We start from the raw sequence: 13,409 nt of genomic DNA on the forward strand, positions 1-13,409 counted from the left end.
TCCAACCCGGGTCCTCAGCGCCATAGGCAGCTGTGCTACCCACTGGGCCACCATGCCGCCCAAGTAGCAGATTCCTCATGGTCTCCAATGCTATATTTTTTTATATTTGTTTATGGATATGGGCTTCGCTGGCCAGCATTTATTGTCCATCCCTAACTGCCCTTTAGGCGGTGGTGGTGAGCTGCCTTCTTGAATTAATGCAGTCCATGTGGTGTAGGGACACCTATCGTGCTGTTAGGGAGTTCCAGGATTTTACTCAAAGACAGATAAGGAACTATTATATAATTCCATGGCAGGACGGTGTGTGGCTTGGAGAGGAACTTGCAGGAATGGTATCCTCAGGTATCTGCTGACCTTGCCCTTCTAGATGGTAAAGGTCATTGGTTTGGAAGATGCTGTTGAAGGAGCCATGGTGAGTTCCTACAGTGCATCTTGCAGATGGTTCACATGCCTGCCACCAGTGGTGGTGATGAGTGAATATTGAAGGTGGTGGCAGAGGAACTGAATAGGTACTTCACATCAATTTTCACAGTGGAAGACACCAGTGGCATACCACGGTAGCATGGTGGATAGCACAATTGCTTGACAGCTCCAGGGTCCCAGGTTCGATTCCTGGCTTGGGTCACTGTCTGTGCAGAGTCTGCACGTTCTCCCCGTGTGGTGCGTGGGTTTCCTCCGGGTGCTCCGGTTTCCTCCCACAGTCCAAAGATGTGCAGGTTAGGTGGATTGGCCATGCTAAATTGCCCTTAGTGTCCAAAAATTGCCGTCAGTGTTGGGTGGGGATACTGAGTTATGGGGATAGGGTGGGGGTGTGGGCTTGGATAGGGTGCTCTTTCAAAAAGAGCCGGTGCAGACTCGATGGGCCGAATGGCCTCCTTCTCCATTGTAAATTTCTATACCAGAACTTCTAAGAGAGACAGGAGGCACAGGTGAGTGCAGTGACCATCATGAAGGAGAAGGTGCTGGGGAAGCTGAAAGGTCTGAAGGCAGATAAATCACCTGGACCGGATAGACTACATTTGGAACTGCATGGTAAAATAGGGCTGAGTCAGCACGGCTTAGTCAAGGGGAGGTCATGCTCGACAAATCTGCTACAATTCTTTGAGGAAGTTAGACAAAGGAGGGACAATGGACCGGATCTATTAGATTTCTAGAAGGCCTTTGACAAGGTGCTGCACAGGGGGCTGCTAAATGAGATAAGAGCCCATGGTGTTAGGGGCACAGTACTGGCATAAATAGAACATTGTTGACTGGCAGAAGGCAAAGAGTGGGGATAAAGGGGTCCTTTTCAGGATGGCAGCCAGTGACTCGTGGTGTTCCGCAGGGGTCAGGTGTTGGGACCACAGCTAGTCATGATATACGTTGACGACTGGAAGAAGGAACTGAGGGCATTGTTGCTAAGTTTGTAAATGATACAAAGATATGTAGGTAGTGTTGAGGAAGCATAGAGGTTGCAGAAGGACTTGGACAGGCTAGGAGAATGGACAAAGAAGTGGCAGATGGAATACAAAGTGGAAAAGTGTGAGGTTATGCACTTTGATAGGAAGAATAGAAGCATAGACTATTTTCTAAATGGGGAAAGACTTTGGACATCCCAAACACAAAGGGACTTATGAGTCCTCGGTCAGGATTCTCTTAGTGTTAACATGCAGGTTCAGTTGGCAGTTAGGAAGGCAAATGCAATGTTAGCATTCATGTCGAGAGGGCTAGAATACAAGAGCAGAAATGAACTGCTGAGACTGTAGAACATAGAACATATTACATAGAAGGCTCTGGCTGGACCCCATTTGGAATATTGAGAGCAGTTTTGTGCCCCAAATCTAAGGAAGGCAGTGCTGGCCTTGGAGGGGGTCAGAGGAGGTGCACAAGAATGATTCTGGAAATGAAGGGCCTGATGTATGAAGAGCGGTTGAGGACTCTGGATCTGTACTCGTTGGAGTTTAGAAGGATGAGAGGGGAATCTCACTGAAACTTACAGAATACTGACAAACTTAGAGAGTGGACGTGAAGATGTTTCCACTAGTACGAAAAACTAGAACCAGAGGGCACAGCCTCAGAATGAAGGGATGATTCAGTTAAAACTGAGATGAAGAGTAATGTCTTCAGCCAGAGGCTGGTGAATCTGTGGAACTCGTTGCCGCAGAGGCCAAGTCACTGAGTTCTTTTAAGACAGAGAAAGATAGATTATTGATTAATAGGAGGATTTGGGGTTCTGAGGAGAAGGCAGGAGAATGGGGATGAGAAACACATCAGCCATGATCAAATGGTGAAGCAGACTCTATGAGCTGAATGGCCTAATTCTGCTCCTATATCTTAAGGTTTTATGGATGGTGTACAAATCAAGCGGGCTGCTTTATGAAAAATGAAATGAAATGAAAATGAAAATGAAATGAAAATGAAAATGAAAAAAAAATGAAAATGAAAATCGCTTATTGTCACAAGTAGGCTTCAAATGAAGTTACTGTGAAACGCCCCTAGTCGCCACATTCCGGCGCCTGTTCGGAGAGGCTGGTACGGGAATTGAACCGTGCTGCTGGCCTGCCTTGGCCTGCTTTAAAAGCCAGCACTTTAGCCCTGTGTTAAACCAGCCCCATTATCCTGGATTGTGTACAGTTTCTTGAGTGTTGTTGGAGCTGCACTCATCCAGGCAAGTGGAAAGTATTCCATTACACTCCTGACTTGTGCCTTGCAGATGGTGGGCAGGCTTTGGGGAGTCAGGAGGTAGGTTACTCTCTGCCGAATTCCCAGACTCTAACTTGGTCTGGTAGCCATCATATTTATATAGCTGGTTCAGTTTCTATTCAATGGTAACCCCCAGGTTGTTGATTAAGGGGGATTCAGCAATAGCAATGCATTGAATGTCTATGGGAGGTGTTATGAGCCAGGGTTTAGAGAATCCCAAAGTATATCATGGAGTTCACCTGACCCACAATTTCTAATAGATTGTTGTATGGGGAGCACTTGGCCCACTCTACAGGTGTGGTACAGTAGAAATGGATAAGTATTTTTTAAAGCAAAACAACGTTTATTCTATGAACTCAAGTTAACCTTTTTAAAAACATACAGTGAACATCTTAGCAACCATTAATTCAAATACAACCCCCAAAGACTACAACACTAAGTAATCTGTTAAGCTTTCCTTTTAACATCCGTAAGACTTAAAAACACCTGGGCCAGGATTCTCCCCTCCACGGCGGGGCGGGGGGTTCTGGCGTGTTGAAGTGGCGTGAACCACTTCGGCGTCGGGCTGCCCCAGAGGTGCGGAGCCCTCACATCGAGGGGCTACGACTGCGCCGGAGTGGTTCCCACTCCACCGGCTGGCGTGAACAGCCTTTGGCCCCACGCCAGCAGGGGCAGAAAAGACTTCACCGGCCGGCTTAAGTCCGCGCATGCGCCGGAGCGTCAGCGGCTGCTGAGGTCATACCAGCGCATGCGCAGGGGAGGGGGTCTCACCCACCTCCGCCATGGTGAAGACCACGGCGAAGGCGGAAGAAAAAGAGTGCCCCCACGGCACAGACCCGCCCGCCAATCGGTGGGCCCCGATCGCGGGCCAGGCCACCGTGGGGGCACCCCCGGGGTCAGATCGCTCCGCGCGCCCCCCCAGGACCCCAGCACCCGCCCGCGCCGCCATTCCTGCCGGTAAGAGAGGTGGTTTAATCCACGCCGGAGGGAGAGGCTAGTCAGCGGCAGGACTTCGGCCCATCGTGGGCCGGAGAATCGGCGCGGGGGGGCCCGCCGACCGGCGCGGCGCGATTCCCGTCCCCGCGGAATCTCGGGGGGGGGGCGGGATTGACGCCGGCCCCGAGCGATTCTCCGACCTGGCAGGGGGTCGGAGAATCACGCCTCTTTTTACAGAAAGATATCAGGCTTAACTTCACTACTGAGAACAGTTACCGCGTTGAGATCAGCAAATGGACACTCAAGTTTGCAGAGATTCACACACATCCTGCTGTGATTACAGCTTCTCCAAAACGAAAATGAAACCAAACCCACCCTGCAGCAAAAAGCCTAAAGTGAAAGTAAAAAGCTGACAGACAGCACAGCTCCACCCACTCTCTGACATCACTGCAGTAATAAACACCAATTTCTTAAAGGTACACCCACTACAGTTATTCTATAAAAACACCTATTTCTTAAAGGTACTCTCAAATGACAGAGGTGATTGGATTATCTCTTGTTGAAGATGGTCTTGGCACGGACTTCCGGTTGCGGCTATGACCAGCTAAGTCGCACGTTTGGCTGCTCCTGCTACAAAGGTGTTTTCGGGCCGATTGGAGGGCCCCAACGGCGCTGTAAGGACAAATCCCGGTGGGGGAAGGCTCCCTGAAGAGAACCAGACCAACTTTATGGTCGGTACCCGGAGTGGGGTGGTAAAGAGAGCAACAGCAGCTCCCAAAAAAAAGCGGGGGAAGAAGACCAAAATGGCGGCCGGTGGTGCACCCGAGGAATGGAGGAAATGGGCGGAGGAGCAGCAGGCCGCTCTCCTGCGCTTCTTTACGGAGCTGAAAATGGAGCTCTTGGAGTCAATGAATGCGACGACCACCAGGCTGATGGGAGCCCAGGCGACCCAAGAGGCGTCGATTCGGGAGCTGCAACAGGAGATGACTGCGAGGGAGGAGGAGGCCACGGTCCTCGTGGGAAAGGTAGAGGTGCACGAGGCACTCCACCTGAAATGGCAGAGCCGTTTTGAGGAGCTGGATACCCGAATGAGGCGGAAGAACCTGAGGATCTTGGGCCTGGCAGAAGGCCTGGAGGGGTCAGACCTCCCGGGATATGTAGCAGAAATGCTGAGCTCCCTGATGGGGGCAGGGGCCGTCCCTTCGCCCCTGGAGCTGGAAGAGGCCTACAGGGTCATGGCTAGGAGGCCAAGAGCAAATGAGCCCCCGAGGGCGGTGCTGGTGCGGTTCCAGCGACTCAGCGACCGTGAAAGAGTGCTGGAGTGGGCCAAGAGGGAAAGGAGCAGCAAGTGGGAGAATTCGACGGTGAGGGTCTACCAGGACTGGAGTGCGGAGGTGGCAAAGCGGCGGGCCCGGTACAACCGGACGAAGGTGGTGCTACATGCAAAACGGATCAGGTTCGGAATGCTGCAGCCAGCGCGCTTGTGGGTCACCTACAGGAACCAACACCACTATTTTGAGTCCCCAGAGGAGGCGTGGGCCTTTGTACAGGAAGAGAAACTGGACTCGAATTAGACCCAGGGGATACTTGGCGGCCTTGGCCGCTCGGGTACTTTCAGCTGAATTCTTTGTTTGGATTTTGAACTCTTGCTGTGGGTTTTTCTTCTGATGTTTTTTCCCCCTTTGCCAACTTCCCTTAGTTATTGTTATTGTGGTTATCCATGGTTATTTATGGTTATTTATGCTGTTTGGTAGAGGGCGACTGTTAAGTACATTGTTATTTGTTATTTATCTGTTATTTATAATGTTAAGTTGGGGAGGCGGGACGGGGGGGGAGAGCAGATCGGGGATATGGGCTCCTAGGGGGGGTTCTTTACAGGCATGGACGGGGACGGGGGTGGAACTGAAGATGGCGGGGTGGGGTGTGGCAGGGCGAAAGCGCGGGCTTTCCTCTGTTTTCCCGCGCGCGGGGCAGAGGAGGGGGGAGGGGAGGAGTGCGGGGCGTGGCTAGCAATGGCGACCTTTCCCGCGCTGGAGCGGGGCCAGGGAGGAGTGGCAAGGGGGGGGGAGGCCCCCCCCCCCCGAGCCGGGGGGAGTCGGAGTGTGGCAGGAGCAGCCGGGTCAGCGTGAACCAGCTGACTTACGGGAGTACAATGGAGGGTACATCGCGGCTAGGAGGGGTCCTAGCCTGGGGGGGGAGGGGGGTTAGGGAGGGACACCGGGTTGCTGCTGAAAAGACCAGAAACGAGAAGTGGAGGACTGGAGAGGTGGGGGGAGGGGGACATCGCCATGGGGAGCGGGTCAGAAGGGGAGGGTCGACCCGGGGCGAGCAGGGAACAGGACATGGCTAATCGGCAGGGGAGGGGGGCGGGTCGTCCCGCGACCCGGCTGATCACTTGGAACGTGAGGGGGTTGAATGGGCCGGTCAAGAGATCAAGGGTATTCTCACACCTGAAGGGACTGAAGGCTGATGTAGCAATGTTACAGGAGACCCATTTGAAGGTAGTGGACCAGGTTCGCCTGAGAAGGGGGTGGGTGGGACAGGTGTTCCACTCTGGATTGGACGCAAAGAACCGGGGGGTGGCGATTCTGGTGGGAAAGAGGGTGTCGTTCGTGGCGGAGGAGGTGGTGGCGGATAAGGAGGGTAGGTATGTGATGGTGAAGGGTAAGCTGCAGGGGGAGAAAGTGGTGATGGTCAACGTATATGCCCCGAACTGGGATGACGCGGGTTTTATGAGGCGCCTATTGGGCCTCATTCCGGGACTGGAGGCAGGGGGCTTGATCATGGGGGGGGACTTTAACACAGTGCTGGACCCCGGGCTAGACAGATCGAGCTCAAGGACCAATAGGAGGCCGGCAGCGGCAGAAGTGCTGAGGGGGTACATGGAGCAGATGGGAGGAGTAGACCCATGGAGGTTTGGTAGGCCGAGGGCGAGGGAGTATTCCTTTTTCTCCCACGTCCATAGAGTGTACTCCAGAATCGATTTCTTCGTGTTGAGCAGGGGGCTGATCCCGAGGGTACGGGAAGCTGAGTACTCGGCCATTGCGATCTCTGATCATGCACCACATTGGGTGGATGTGGAAATGGGGGAGGCGCGGGACCAGCGCCCGCTGTGGCGGCTGGATGTGGGGCTGTTAGCGGACGACGAGGTGTGTAAAAGGGTCCGGAAGAGCATTGAGAGCTATCTGGACTTGAATGACACGGGTGAGGTGCAGGTGGGGATGGTATGGGAGGCCCTGAAGGCAGTGATCAGGGGAGAGCTGATCTCCATAAGGGCGCACAGAGAAAGAAAGGAGAGGCAGGAGAGGGAGAGGCTGGTGGGGGAGCTATTGGAAGTGGATAGGAGATATGCGGAGGCACCAGAGGAGGGGCTGCTGGGAGAACGGCGCAGCCTGCAGGTCAAGTTCGACCTGCTGACCACCAGGAAGGCAGAGACGCAGTGGAGAAGGGCACAGGGCGCGGTTTATGAGTATGGGGAAAAGGCGAGCAGGATGCTGGCACACCAGCTTCGCAAACGAGATGCGGCTAGGGAGATTGGGGGAGTGAAGGAGAGGGGCGGGAAGGTAGTGCAGAAGGGGCAAGAAGTGAACGGGGTCTTCGGGGATTTTTACAAGGAGTTGTATCGGTCTGAGCCGCCGACGAGGAGAGGGGGAATGGAGGACTTCCTAAACAAATTGAGGTTCCCAAGGGTCCAGGAGGGGCTGGTAGAAGGGCTGGGGGCGCCAATAGGGCTAGAGGAGCTAGTCAAGGGAATAGGTCAGATGCAGGCGGGGAAGGCGCCGGGGCCAGATGGGTTCCCGGTGGAATTCTATAAGAAAAATGTGGACTTGGTGGGACCGGTACTGGTACGAGCCTTTAATGAGGCGCGAGAGGGGGGGGTTCTGCCCCCGACAATGTCGCAGGCTCTGATCTCCCTGATATTGAAGCGGGATAAAGACCCCGTGCAGTGCGGGTCCTACAGGCCTATCTCGCTTCTGAACGTGGATGCCAAGTTGCTGGCAAAGATCCTGGCAGCTAGAATAGAGGATTGTGTGCCAGGGGTAATCCATGAGGACCAGACGGGGTTCGTGAAGGGGCGGCAGCTCAACACGAACGTGCGGAGATTGCTGAATGTAATTATGATGCCGGCAGTGGAGGGGGAGGCTGAGATAGTGGTAGCGCTGGACGCGGAGAAGGCATTCGATAGGGTGGAGTGGGAGTACCTGTGGGAGACGTTGGAACGGTTTGGGTTTGGGGAAGGCTTTATTAAGTGGGTGAAGCTGCTCTACTCGGCCCCGACGGCGAGTGTAGTGACAAACGGGAGGAGGTCGGAGTATTTCGGGCTCCACCGAGGGACCAGGCAGGGATGTCCCCTATCCCCCCTACTTTTCGCACTGGCGATTGAACCGTTGGCGATGGCACTGAGGGGTTCAGGGGGGTGGAGAGGACTGACTAGGGGAGGGGAGGAACATCGAGTATCGCTGTATGCGGATGATCTACTGCTGTACGTGGCAGACCCAGAAGGGGGAATGCCGGAGATAATGGAACTATTAGCAGAGTTTGGGGACTTTTCGGGGTACAAACTAAATTTGGGCAAAAGCGAGGTTTTTGTGATACACCCGGGGGACCAGGGAGAGGGTATTGGGAGACTCCCCTTCAAGCGAGCAGGAAAGAGCTTTAGGTACTTAGGGGTGCAGGTGGCAAGGAACTGGGGGACCCTCCACAAGTTGAACTTTTCCAGGCTGGTGGAACAGATGGAGGAGGAATTTAAGAGGTGGGACATGGTACCGTTGTCGCTGGCGGGGAGGGTGCAGTCAATCAAAATGACGGTCCTCCCAAGGTTCTTGTTTTTATTTCAGTGCTTGCCCATCTTCCTCCCTAGGGCCTTCTTCAAAAAGGTGACGAGTAGCATCATGAGCTACGTGTGGGCGCATGGCACCCCAAGGGTGAGGAGGGTCTTTTTGGAGCGGAGTAGGGACAGTGGAGGGCTGGCACTACCCAATCTTTCGGGGTACTACTGGGCGGCAAATGTGTCAATGGTGCGCAAGTGGATGATGGAAGGGGAGGGGGCAGCTTGGAAACGAATGGAGAGGGCGTCCTGTGGCAACACAAGCCTGGGGGCCCTAGTAACGGCACCATGGCCGCTCCCCCCCACGAGGTACACCACGAGCCCGGTGGTGGCGGCCACCCTCAAGATATGGGGGCAGTGGAGGCGACATAGGGGGGAAATGGGAGGTCTGTTGGCGGCGCCAATAAGAGGGAACCATAGATTCATCCCGGGGAACATCGACGGGGGATTTCAGAGCTGGTACAGGGTGGGCATACGGCAGCTGAAGGACCTGTTTATAGAGGGGAGGTTTGCGAGCCTGGGAGGGCTGGAGGAGAAGTTTGAGCTCCCCCCGGGAAACATGTTCAGATATTTACAAGTGAAGGCATTTGCTAGACGGCAGGTGGAGGGGTTCCCCCTGCTCCCCAGTAAGGGGGCGAGTGATAGGGTGCTCTCGGGGGTCTGGGTCGGAGGGGGGAAGATATCAGACATCTACAAGATAATGCAGGAGGTGGAAGAAGCATCAGGGGAGGAGCTGAAAGCCAAGTGGGAAGGGGAGCTGGGAGAGCAGATAGAAGACGGGACGTGGGCGGATGCACTGGAGAAGGTCAATTCTTCCTCCTCGTGTGCGAGGCTGAGCCTCATTCAATTTAAGGTGCTGCATAGAGCTCACATGACGGGGACAAGGATGAGCCGGTTCTTTGGGGGTGAGGACAGGTGTGTCAGATGTCTGGGAAGCCCAGCGAACCATGTGCATATGTTCTGGGCATGTCCGGTGCTGGAAGGGTTCTGGAAGGGGGTGGCAAGGACGGTGTCGAAGGTGGTGGGGTCCAGGGTCAAACCAGGATGGGGGCTTGCGATCTTTGGGGTCGGGGTAGAACCGGGGGTACAGGAGGCTAGGGAGGCCGGAATACTGGCCTTTGCATCCCTAGTGGCTCGACGAAGGATATTAATTCAATGGAAGGACGCGAGGCCTCCAAGCGTTGAAACTTGGATTAACGATATGGCTAGCTATATTCAGCTAGAAAGGATCAAATTTGCCCTGAGAGGGTCGGTACAGGGATTCTCCAGGCGGTGGCAACCTTTCCTTGACTTTTTAGATCAGAGATAGACGTTCGGGGTCGTGGCAGCAGCAACCCGGGGGGGGGGGGGGGGGGGGGGGGGGGGGGAGGGAGGGGGGGGAGGGGGGGGGCAGCAAGGGTCGTGGGGGGACATGCACGACTGTAACGCGGGCAAGTCTGCTCGCTGCTCATGTCTGAAACTGTAGGCTGCCTTGTTTGTTAAGGTTGCCTGGGGGGGGGGGGGGGGGGGGGGGGGAGGACTGGTGCGCGCGAGAGGGCGGGCGAGGGAGGGACATTTGCCTAGAGGGATTGTGTTGTAAATAATTTAAAAATTAGTAGGGGTAAATGTTTGTATGGAAAAACTCTTTCAATAAAAATTATTTAAAAAAAAAAGAAGATGGTCTTGGCACTTATGAGGCACGAATATTACTTGCGACTTATCAGCCCATGCCTGAATATTGTCCAGGTCTCTGCATATGGGCATATTAGGAGTTGTGAATGGTACTGAATACAGTGTGCAATCAGCGAATATCTCCATTTATGACTTTGATGGAAGGAAAGTCATTGATGAGGCAGCTGAAGATGATTGAGTCTAGGGCACTACCCCGAGGAACTCCTGCAGTGAAATCCCAGAAAGATGATTGATCTCCAATAACCACAACCATCTTCCTTTGTTCCAGGTATGACTGCACCCGGCGGAGAGATTTCCCTCCGATTCCCATGGATTTCAGTTTTGCTAGGACTCCTTGATGCCATACTCTATCAAATGCTGCCTTAATGTCAAAGGCAATCACTCTCACCTCTGGGTTCAGCTCTCTTGTGCACATTTTGACCTAGGCTATAAGTAGATCAGAAGCTGAGTGGCCCTGGCAGAAAGGCCAGGCTGGATTTGTCCTTGTGTGTCGAGGACATACCTGGGCAATTTTCCACATTGTTGGTTAGATGCCAGCACTGTACCTCTTCCGAAACAGTTTGGCTAGGGGTGTGGATAGTTCTTGAGCACAAATCTTCAATATTATTGTTGGAAAGTTGTCAGGATCCTTTGCAGTATCCAGTGCCTTCAGCCGTTTCTTTTCTTTTTTAAAATAATTTTTATTCAAATTTTCAACAAGTTTTAAGTAACAAAAAAGAAAAAGAAAAATAACAGTAGCCGCGCCCCCCCCCCCCCCCCCCCCCCATACAGAAACAATAAATTAACAGAAATAATTAACAGGAGAACAAATGCACATACCCAATAAAGGAAAAAACATAACCCGTCTATCCACACCCCCCCCCCAACGGTTGCTGCTGAAACTGACCATCCTCTAACGTTCCGCCAGAAAGTCTAGAAACGGTTGCCACCGCCGGAAGAACCCTTGCACCGACCCCCTTTGGGCAAACTTGACCCTCTCCAGTTTGATAAATCCAGCCATATCGCTGACCCAGGATTCCACGCCCGGTGGCCTCGCATCCTTCCACTGCAAAAGAATTCTGCGCCGGGCTACCAGGGACGCAAAGGCCAGAATACCGGCCTCTTTCGCCTCCTGCACTCCCGGCTCCGCTGCTACCCCAAATATTGCGCGCCCCCAGCCCGGCTCAACCCTGGAACCAACCACCCATGACAGCTTCTCCATGACGCCCCTCCAAAAGCCCTCCAGCGCAGGGCACGCCCAAAACATGTGGGTGTGGTTTGCTGGGCTCCCAGAATACCTGGCACATCTGTCCTCTCTCCCAAAGAACCGGCTCAGCCTTGCCCCAGTCATGTGCGCCCTATGCAGCACCTTTAATTGAATTAAACTAAGCCTCACACAGGAGGAGGAGGAATTCACCCTCCCCAGGGCATCCGCCCACGTCCCCTCGTTGATCTCCTCTCCCAGCTCCTCCTCCCACTTACCTTTCAGCTCCTCCACCGAGGCTTCCTCCCCCTCTTGCATCACTTGGTAATTGCCGAAATCTTCCCCTCACCAACCCACGTCCCCGAGAGCACCCTGTCCTGAACCCCCCTTGGCGGCAACAGTGGAAACTCCGCCACCTGCCGCCTGACAAATGCCCTTACCTGCGTGTATCTGAAGGTGTTCCCTGGGGGAAGGCCCAACCTTCCCTCCAACTCCTCTAGGGTCGCAAACTTCCCATCGGGAAAAAGGTCCCCATCCGCCTGATACCTGCCCTGTGCCAGCTCAGAAACCCTCCGTCCATTCTCCCTGGTACAAACCGGTGGTTCCCCCGTATCGGGGACCAGACTGAAGCCTTCACCTCCCCCCTGTGCCGCCTCCACTGCTCCCAAATTTTGAGGGTAGCCACCACTACCGGACTCGTAGTATATCTTGTTGGGGGGGGGGGGGGGAACGGCAACGGCGCCGTCACCAGCGCCTCCAGGCTCGTGCCCACATAGGACGCCGCCTCCAGCCTCTTCCATGCCGGCCCCTCCCCCTCCATCACCCACCTACATATCATCGCCACGTTGGCGGCCCAGTAGGACCCACATAGGTTGGGCAACGCCAATCCCCCACATCCTTACCCCGCTCCAGGCACACCCTCCTCACCCTTGGGGTCTTCTGCGCCCACACAAACCCCATAACACTCCTATTGACCCGCCTGAAGAAAGCCTTAAGAATCATGATAGGGAGGCACTGGGAGAGGAACAAAAACCTCGGAAGCACCGTCATTTTGACAGACTGGACCCTGCCCGCTAGGGAGAGTGGCAACACATCCCACCTCCTAAACTCCTCTTCCACCTGCTCAATCACCTTCGTAAAGTTGAGCTTGTGCAGGGCCCCCCAGCTCCTGGATATCTGGATCCCCAGGTACCTTAAACTCCTCTCCGCCCTTTTCAGCGGGAGCTCCCCAATCCCTCTCTCCTGGTCCTCCGGATGTACTACAAACAGCTCACTCTTCCCCATGTTGAGCTTATACCCAGAGAAGTCCCCGAACTCCCTAAGAATCCTCATCACCTCCGGCATCTCCCCCACCGGGTCCGCCACGTACAACAATAGATCATCCACGTATAACGACAGCCAATGCTCCCCCCCCCCCCCCCCACCCCCCCCCCCCCCCCCCCCCCCCCCCCCCCCCCCCCCCGCATTATCCCCCTCCAGTTCCTCGACTCCCTCAGCGCCATGGCCAGGGGTTCGATCGCCTGCGCAAACAGCAGGGGAGACACGGGCCACACCTGCCTCGTCCCCCGGTACAGTCGAAAATTCTCCGACCTCCTCCCATTCGTAGCCACACTCTCCACCGGGGCTTCATACAGCAGCCTCACCCACCTAACAAATCTCTCTCCAAACCCGAACCTTTTCAACACCTCCCAAAGGTATCCCCACTCCACCTTATCAAGCGCCTCTTCCGCATCCATCGCGCCACTATCTCTGCCTCCCCATCCGCTGCCAGCATCATTATAACATTCAGAAGCCTCTGTACGTTAACATTCAACTGCTTCCCCTTCACAAAACCCGTTTGATCCTCGTGTATGACCTGCGGCACGACGTCCTCCACCCTCCTGGCCAATATCTTTGCTAGCAGTTTCGCATCCAGATTCAGGAGCGAAATCGGTCTATATGACCCGCACTGAAGGGGATCCTTATCCCGCTTCAGAATCAGTGAGATCAGCGCCCTAGACATCGTCGGGGGCAAAGCCCCCCCCCCCCCCCCGCTTCCCGTCCATTTTCCCCTGATTCTTGGCCACCCGATTATTCTTCCTCTTGTACGTTGGCCACAAACAGGTCCCG

The 13,409-nt window shown here is 54.6% G+C and overlaps 1 protein-coding gene across 2 annotated transcripts in view; it reads right to left on the reverse strand.

Annotated features, from left to right (window-relative positions):
- Nucleotides 1-13,409, reverse strand: part of vamp4 (vesicle-associated membrane protein 4) — a 120,982-nt gene that overhangs the window by 70,230 nt on the left and 37,343 nt on the right. The gene's annotated exons all lie outside the window — the stretch shown is intronic.

The sequence above is a fragment of the Scyliorhinus canicula genome, chromosome 4 (genome assembly GCF_902713615.1).
Source record: "Scyliorhinus canicula chromosome 4, sScyCan1.1, whole genome shotgun sequence".
NCBI lineage: Eukaryota > Metazoa > Chordata > Chondrichthyes > Carcharhiniformes > Scyliorhinidae > Scyliorhinus > Scyliorhinus canicula.